We start from the raw sequence: 8,020 nt of genomic DNA on the forward strand, positions 1-8,020 counted from the left end.
AAAGCTGCTAAAGCTTCGACGTCCGGGCAATCGACGATTTGATTCTTCTTAGTGAGGAATCTGTTCCAAAGCTTTCGGGCTGACTCTCCGGGCTGTTGAATTATATGACTTAAATCGTCTGCATCCGGAGGTCGGACATAGGTTCCTTGAAAATTAGCCCTAAAAGCATCCTCAAGCTCTTCCCAACTTCCAATTGAGTTTTCGAGGAGGCTCTTCAGCCAATGCCGAGCTGGTCCTTTCAACTTGAGGGGCAAGTATTTGATGGCGTGGAGATCATCTCCGCGAGCCATATGGATATGAAGTATAAAGTCCTCAATCTAGGCCCCAGGGTCTGTCGTTCCGTCGTACCCCTCTATGTTCACGGGTTTGAATCCCTCTGGGAATTCGTGATCCAGCACCTCATCAGTGAAGCATAGGGGGTGCGCGGCACCCCTGTACTTGGATGTGTCATGACGTTCTGACGGTTGTAGTGTTCGGTTTTGATTCTGTGCGGGAGCGCGCTTCCTAGATCCGTAGATGGACCTGGTCATACCGACATCGTTAGCCGCCCTATCGCGGCCACGGGGTGGTCGATCCGGCTGATTGGCCGTTTTATTTTTTGGCTGTGTGGGCTCTAAAGCCTCATCATCGAATTCAGGCAGCAACTTGCGCTTTGGATAGCTCTTTGTGTGGCGACTGCCACCGTACTTTTCTGCAGTGTCGAGCACTTTGTTCCGTCTACTATTGAGTGTATTTTGTGCGGCCTTGAGCCTTTGTTATTGCTTCTTTAGGCTCCTCGCGGTGGCAAGAAGCCTTCTATGGAGGTTCTCTTGCTCCAAGTGCATTTCCAGGATGATGTGTGCATCGTCGTCCGGACTGTTATCCTCTCCGGAGACAGGTTGATTAGTTTTACCCTCGGCGTCACCGTTGTCGGACGGCGGCTCCGTACTATGTTCGCCGTCCGCTGGCTCATCTTGCTCTGTCACTGGGTCCATGTGGTCGTTGTTTCTTCTGGAGTCGACCGGGGTATTATTTTTTCTTGCGCTGTTGTCGCTGTTTTTGCCGAGGCGGGATTTGGAGAGGCGCCTACACCATCGCTTTGGTTGCTTCTCGAGGGAACTATCCTTCGCTGCATCCTTCCGTTCCTCATCGTTGTTTTCTTTGGGTGTATCCACCATATATATATCGTGTGATGAAGTGGCTGTCCAGCGCCCTGTGGGCAGTGGTTCCTGTTCCTCTGCTGCATCGTCGTCCATACCGTCGATGTCTCTGGAGCCAAAATCGAGCATGTCGGTTAAATCATTGACAGTGGCAACTAAGTGGGTGGTGGGTGGGGAACGAATTTCTTCGTCGTCCGCATCCCACTCTAGCCGGACATAGTTCGGCCAAGGGTCTCCTGACAAGGAGAGAGATCTTAATGAGTTTAGCACGTCGCCCAGTGGTGAGTGCTGAAAGATATCCGCGGAGGAAAACTCCATGATCAGTGCCCAATCAGATTCGATTGGCACGGATACAGGCGGTTCAGAGCTCGTGGCCGGGGACGAATCCAAGTGTCCGGCAACACGGGTCTTATAAGAGGTGAAGTCAGTATTCGGCTCTATCACCGCTGCATGCGCGCCCTCCACGGCGGGGTCTATCCACCTTTCCTCGGACGGCACGATCTGCTCCGGATTGAGGGCCGGAGTAGTTGCAGGTGTGATCTCCCAAACACTGTCGGACGGCAGGGCTAAGTCATGCTCGTCGTGACTATGCGGTGCACCTGACATGGGATCGAATCCGTCGAAGATCAATTCTCCGTGGATGTCGGCAGTATGGTTCAAGTTTCCAAACCTGACCTGATGGCCAGGGGCGTAGCTCTCAATCTGCTTCAGATGGCCAAGCGATTGGCCCGCAGTACGAAGCCGCCGAATACGAAGATCTGTCCGAGGAGGAAAGCCTCACCCTGGATCGCATCGTTGTCGATGATCGAAGAAGCCATCAAGCCTTTATCGCGACGGCACAGTGGAACTCTCAATGAAAGCACCAATGTCGGTGTCAAAACCGGCGGATCTCGGGTAGGGGGTCCCGAACTGTGTGTCTAAGGCGGATGGTAACAGGAGGTAGGGGACACAATGTTTACCCACGTTCGGGCCCTCTCAATGGAGGTAATACCCTACTTCCTGCTTGATTGATCTTGATGATATGAGTATTACAAGAGTTGATCTACCACGAGATCGTAGAGGCTAAACCCTAGAAGCTAGCCTATGATTATGATTGTTGTTGTCCTACGGACTAAACCCTCTGTTTTATATAGACACCGGAGGGGGCTAGGGTTACACAGAGTCGGTTACAAGGGAGGAGATCTACATATCCGTATTGCCAAGCTTGCCTTCCACGCAAAGGAGAGTCCCATCCGGACACGGGACGAAGTCCTGAGTCTTGTATCTTCAAAGTCCAACAGTCCGACAGAAGTATATAGTCTGGCTGTCTGAGGACCCCCTAATCCAGGAATCCCTCAATCCATATCAACTAAACCATGTCCCATCATCACGTGAGATGGAGTAGTTTTCAATGAACATCACTATGTTGATCATATCTTCTATATGATTCACGCTCGACCTTTCGGTCTCCAGTGTTCCGAGGCCATATCTGCATATGCTAGGCTCGTCAAGTTTAACCCGAGTATTCTGTGTGTGCAAAACTGGCTTGCACCCGTTGCATGTGAACGTAGAGCTTATCACACCCGATCATCATGTGGTGTCTCAGCACAAAGAACTGTCGCAACGGTGCATACTCAGGGAGAACACTTGTACCTTGAAATTTAGTGAGAGATCATCTTATAATGCTACCGTAGAACTAAGTAAAATAAGATACATAAAAAGATAAACATCACATGCAATCAATATAAGTGATATGATATGGCCAGCATCATCTTGTGCCTTTGATCTCCATGTCCAAAGCACCGTCATGATCACCATCGTCACCGGCGCGACACCTTGATCTCCATCGTAGCATCGTTGTTGTCTCGCCAACTATTGCTTCTACGACTATCGCTACCGCTTAGTGATAAAGTAAAGCAATTACATGGCGATTGCATTTCATACAATAAAGCGACAACCATATGGCTCCTACCAGTTGCCGATAACTGTGTTACAAAACATGATCATCTCATACAATAAAATTTAGCATCATGTCTTGACCATATCACATCACAACATGCCCTGCAAAAACAAGTTAGACGTCCTCTACTTTGTTGTTGCAAGTTTTATGTGGCTGCTACGGGCTGAGGAAGAACCGTTCTTATCTACGCATCAAAACCACAACGATATTTCGTCAAGTATGTGCTGTTTTAACCTTCACAAGGACCGGGCGTAGCCACACTCGATTAAACTAAAGTTGGACAAACTGACACCCGCCAGCTACCTGTGTGCGAAGCACGTCAGTAGAACCAGTCTCGCGTAAGCGAACATGTAATGTCGGTCCGGGCCGCTTCATCCAACAATACCACCGAATCTAAGTATGACATGCTGGTAAGCAGTATGACTTGTATCGTCCACAACTCACTTGTGTTCTACTCGTGCATATAACATCTAAGCATAAACCTGACTCTGATACCACTGTTGGGGAACGTAGTAATTTCAAAAAAAAATTACGCCCACGCAAGATCATGGTGATGCATAGCAACAAGAGGGAAGAGTGTCGTCCACGTACCCTCGTAGACCGTAAGCGGAAGCATTATGACAACGCGATTGATGTAGTCGTACGTCTTCACGGTCTGACCGATCCCAGTACCGAACGCACGACACCTCCGAGTTCAGCACATGTTCAGCTCGGTGACGTCCCACAAACTCACAATCCGGCAGAGCTTCGAGGGAGAGTTCCGTCAGCACGATGGCGTGATGATGGTGATGATGATGCTACCGACGCAGGGCTTCGCCTAAGCACCGCTACGATATGACCGAGGTGGATTATGGTGGAGGAGGGCACCGCACACGGCTAAAAGATCAATGATCAACTTGTGTGTCTATAGGGTGCCCCGTCCCCCATATATAAAGGAGTGGAGGAGGGGAAGGGCCGGCCCTCTACTATGGCGCGCCCTGGGGAGTCCTACTCCCACCGGGAGTAGGATTCCTCCCCTTCCAAGTAGTAGGAGTAGGAGAGAAGGAAGGGGAAGAGAGAAGAGAACGAAGGAGGGGGTGCCGCCCCTCCCCATAGTCCAATTCGGACTAGGCCTTGGGGGGGCGCGCGGCCTGCCCTAGGCAGCCCCTCTCTCTCTCTCCCGTAAAGCCCAATAAGGCCCATATACTCCCCGGCGAATTCCCGTAACTCTCCGGTACTTCGATAAATACCCGAATCACTCGGAACCTTTCCGATGTCCGAATATAGTCGTCCAATATATCGATCTTTACGTCTCAACCATTTAGAGACTCCTCGTCATGTCCCCGATCTCATCCGGGACTCCGAACTACCTTCGGTACATCAAAACACATAAACTCATAATACCGATCGTCACCGAACGTTAAGCGTGCGGACCCTACGGGTTCGAGAACTATGTAGACATGACCGAGACACATCTCTGATCAATAACCAATAGCGGAACCTGGATGCTCATATTGGCTCCTACATATTCTACGAAGATCTTTATTGGTCAAACCGCATAACAACATACGTTGTTCCCTTTGTCATCGGTATGTTACTTGCCTGAGATTCGATCATTGGTATCTCAATACCTAGTTCAATCTCGTTACCGGCAAGTCTCTTTACTCGTTCCATAATGCATCATCCCGCAACGAACTCATTAGTTACATTGCTTGCAAGGCTAATAGTGATGTGCATTACCGAGAGGGCCCAGAGATATCTCTCCGACAATCGGAGTGACAAATCCTAATCTTGATCTATGGCAACTCAACAAGTACCATTGGAGACACCTGTAGAGCACCTTTATAATCACCCAGTTACGCTGTGACGTTTGGTAGCACACAAAGTGTTCCTCCGGTATTCGGGAGTTGCATAATCTCATAGTCATAGGAACATGTATAAGTCATGAAGAAAGAAATAGCAATATACTAAACGATCAAATGCTAAGCTAACGGAATGGTTCAAGTCAATCACATCATTCTCCAATGATGTGATCCCGTTAATCAAATGACAACTCATGTCTATGGCTAGGAAACTTAACCATCTTTGATTCAACGAGCTAGTCAAGTAGAGGCATACTAGTGACACTTTTTTGTCTATGTATTCACAAGGAAATATAAATAACAACTTTATTATTGCCTCTAGGGCATATTTCCTTCAGCAGCAGCTTTTTCAAAATGCCTTTGTTGGCTGTCATTATTCGAGTGCGCCTTCTCTCAAAATGGACACAAAAAATACCACAACATGTCGGGTGCCATTCCAAGATAGAATGCCAAGTTTCATGAATTTCAGACGACTTTTGAATTTATTAGAATTTAAAAATAAAGTACTCAATGTTTTGCTGACAATCAACGGTGCCCTGGTGTTTGAAATTCATTCCCATTTCTTGCACGTGACCTAAGCATGCACCCAAGGACACGGATTTGATTTTCAACCAATATATATGCACTGGAGCATGTGCATGTAGTTCAAATTTGAATTATGCACATAAATGCATTGAAAACTCAGTTAATGCATAAAAATGTCCAAACAAACCCTGAAAAATCACAAAAATTGACACAACACTCCTGTTGTTCTATGTTGACACAAGAAATTTTTTGGAAGCAATAAGAGGCAATGAATATCGTTTCGTCCCTAAAGGTGGTACATTCCCTACCGAAACCATCATGATTATTGTGAGAAACTCTGGTTTGTGAGAAGCATATACCCAAACCTGCCCCAAATGGGACAAAACTTTTACCACGGCATGCTGATGCCGCTCCATGATAGAATGCCAAGTGTCATGAATTTCAGACGAGTTTTGGATTTACTAGAGTTTAAAAATAAAGTATCTCAATGTTTTGGCGGCAATCAACGGTGCCCTGGTGTTTGAAATTCATTCCCATTTCTTGCATGGGACCTAAGATTGCACCCAAGGACCCAGATTTGATTTTTCAACCAATTTATATGCACTGTAGCATGTGCATGTAGTTCAAATTTGAATCATGCACATAAATGCATTGAAAACTTAGTTAATGCATAAAAATGTCCAAACAAACACCGAAAAATCACAAAGATTGACACAACACTCCTGTTGTTCTATGTTGACACGAGAAAGAATTTGAAAGCAATAAGAGGCAATGGATATCGTTTCGTCCCCAAAGGTGGGACGTACCCTACCGAAACCATCATGCTTGTTGTGAGAAGCTCTGGTTTGTGAGAAGCATATACCCAAACCTGCCCCAAATGGGACAAAATTTTTACCACAGCATGTTGATGCCGCTCCATGATAGCATGCGAAGTTTCATGAATTTTAGACGAGTTTTGGATTTACTAGAATTTAAAAACCATGCATCTCAATGTTTTGCCGGCAATCAACAGTGCCCTGGTGTTTGAAGTTCATTCCCATTTCTTTCATGGGACCTAACATGCACCCAAGGACACAGTTTTGATTTTTCAACCAATTTATATGCACTGGAGCATGTGCATGTAGTTCAAATTTGAATTATGCACATAAATGCATTGAATACTCAGTTAATGCATAAAAATATCCAAACGAACTCCTAAAAATCACAAAAATTGACACAACGCTGCTGCTGTTCTATGTTGAAACGAGAAATTTTTTGGAAGCAATAAGAGGCAATGGATATCGTTTCGTCCGGAAAGGTGTGACGTTCCCTACCGAAACCACCATGCTTGTTGTGAGAAGATCTGGTTTGTGAGAAGCATATACCCAAACCTGCCCCAAATGGGACAAAAAATTTACCACGGCATGTTGATGCCGCTCCATGATAGCATGCCAAGTTTCATGAATTTCAGACGAGTTTTGGATTTACTAGAATTTAAAAACTAGTGTCTCAATGTTTGCGGCCGAGTGATAGTGGCAGGGTGTTTAACATTCATTCCCATATCTTGCATGGGACCTAAGCAGGCAACCAAGGACACGGATTTGAATTTTCAAATAATTTATATGCATTAGAGCATGTGCATGTAGTTCAAATTTGAATTATGCACATGAATGCATAGAAAACTCAGTTAATGTATAAAAAGGTCCAAACGAACCCCGAAAAATCCCAAAAATTGACACAACACTCCTGTTCTATGTTGACAGTAGGAAAAAATTTGAAATCGAGAAGAGGCAACGGATATCATTTCGTCCAGAAAGGTGAAACGTTCCCTACCAAAACCGTCACACTTGTTGTGAGAAGCTCTGGTTTATGAGAAGCTTATACCCAAACCTGCCCCAAATGGGACATAATTTTTACCGCGGCATGTTCATGCCGCTCCCTGATAGCATGCCAAGTTTCATGAATTTCGGACGAATTTTGGATTTACTAGAATTAGAAAAGCAAATACGTCGACGTTTGCCCGAGAGCCACGGTGCTATGGTGTTCGAATTTCATCCCCATTTCTTGCATGGGAGATAAGCATAAACCCATGGACACATATATGATTTTACAACCCATGTTGGTGCACTGGAGCATGTGCATGTAGTTTAATTTTGAATTCTGCACCTGAAAACCAATTTAATGTATAAAATGTTCAAACGAACCCTGAATAATTCCAATTCTTTTACGACACACATATAGTTGCATGTTCACTCCAGATAAAAGGTCTAGCAATTCAAACACCGTCCATTGCCGCTGTGACCCCATTATGTAATTCAAATCAAGATGAAAAATCAAGTAGATCGCACACAGTTTATTATCACCAACCATGTGAGATGCAGCACAAAATATCCTTGAGCACCGTTGGTGTATAGTACAACTATGGCTTACGCGAGAAGGGGCGTCGACTACAGTCCACAGCCGGCGTCTCAAGCACACCAGCTCGCTCCCCAAATATCATTTCATTGTTCAATCGTCGCCGGTGAAAGATGGGCGCGTGGACCCGCGTCGTGAGGGCAATTTCGGTGGCCCACTCCGACGAGAGCACGGCCGCAGCC

Source organism: Aegilops tauschii, chromosome 7 (genome assembly GCF_002575655.3).
Source record: "Aegilops tauschii subsp. strangulata cultivar AL8/78 chromosome 7, Aet v6.0, whole genome shotgun sequence".
NCBI lineage: Eukaryota > Viridiplantae > Streptophyta > Magnoliopsida > Poales > Poaceae > Aegilops > Aegilops tauschii.